Genomic DNA, 1,833 nt, shown 5'->3' with positions numbered 1-1,833 from the left:
ACTTACACATTTTTAATCTTAGTCATCACACTAATTAGTCATGGAACCTTACATCTTCATAATAGGAAAAAAAACTTTTCATTGTATGTTTAAAAAAAACCTTTTTTCCATTTATTTATATGTATTATATGTATTATTTATTTATATGTATTATTTATATATTTATATTTACTATGTCTTCAGCCAATTTACAGACAACACATATATTGCACACTATCTATTTGTGTTTTCTTAGGTTAATATTTTGTGAAATAGTGTTTAATTGCAAGTTTAATGTTTCGATTACATAGTGTAGTGCATTACCATATCCTGATACCATGGATTATTAAATTTTCTGTTTTAACACTAAGATTAACAAATTGTAAGTACTTTTTACTCTTTATAATATTTTCCTTTCCAATTATTTTAGTTTTTAAACTTAATTTTAGTTTTTACTGAATTAAGGCTAGGATTATAGCCAAAACGTATGGATGTAAAATAAATTCTCGAAAGATATTTTTGTTTTTTTATTGATTTTATTTTTAAAACATCAAATTCAAAATCATACAAAATAATAATAATGTAGAAAATCATTAAATTTATTATTTCAATTCAATTTTATTATTTTTTTTTTGACGTAATATTTAATCTTTAAATACTTCTAACAATATCTAAACACCATAGCAACTAGAAAAATAAAAGAAATTATGAATGAACAATTTAATCTAGTACATAATCCTTATCTCGGAACCAAATTACGGAATCAGTTGGAAGCAAACGTCTTCCATCCCTTTAACTTTATCAGCCGAAAACTTAATTTAAAGCAATGAGACAACTCATTCAAGTTTCCCATTACAGAATCCTTAATCTAGTTCTCACCTATCCGGAGTGCCCGGCGGCGTGGGCGACGGCGTCAGATCGTAAGGTCGCCAGAGCATGCTCGACAGGGCTTCTTCGACACCACTCGGTCGCCAAAGATCTCGCTCCTGCAAACTCCTGCGGTTCTGAGCGAAATTATTCGCTCCATTACCATTTTGGTTTTCTTCTCCCCCGAGACTTCGATGTTGAGCCCTGACAGTGGGATTGCCAAAATAAATTGAGATTTTTCTAATGTACAGTATTGTAAAACGGAGATGTTCACGTGCTTTCAAATGTCTAATGTAACAGGAGAAATGGAAAAATTTCAGATAATATAAGCTGATAATTTATGCTTAGGAATTATATTTTAGGAGCTGGAAATGTGAAATGAGATTTATGAAAATGAAATTTATGAAAGAAATATTATATTGTGTAAACTGTGCAATGACAATCCTATAGTAATGTTGTACAATGGAAATATTACAGATATATATCATTGGGTTGCATCCTGCTGTTGAAAATGTCACTAACCCGTACGTTCAACTATTGTAGGATGCATTAAACCAGAGCCAACATAAAAATAATTTTAAAAGGTCAAAAAAAATTGTACTCGAGCTTTAAAGCTATCATTTCCTTCACAAAATACTGTGGCAAATAATTAAAGGATAAGTGTTTTATTTTTATTACCCCAACTTTAATATTTAATTCAAATAATCATATTTAATTTAGAATATATATATATATATATATATATATATATAGAGGGAGAGAGAGAGAGAGAGGAGTTAGGAGCTTTTTGTAATAAGGGTAAGTAGTAACAAGCGTTTTTCAATAGAATCTTAAACAGTATTAAAATATTTTTTTTGTCTCGATTGGACATGTAAAAAGTCTTGCATAATATTGTCATAGCTACTGTACCGCAGGCCGACGCATTTTTTTTATATTTTTTTTTTATTATTTTCAATAGACAATGACAATTCTATGAGCTATTTGACT

This window comes from Ctenocephalides felis, unplaced genomic scaffold (genome assembly GCF_003426905.1).
Source record: "Ctenocephalides felis isolate EL2017-DRISC unplaced genomic scaffold, ASM342690v1 CF-g0.4_SCAFFOLD_01886, whole genome shotgun sequence".
In the NCBI taxonomy this organism is placed as follows: Eukaryota; Metazoa; Arthropoda; class Insecta; order Siphonaptera; family Pulicidae; genus Ctenocephalides; species Ctenocephalides felis.
Note: the sequence above shows the minus strand (reverse complement) of the source record.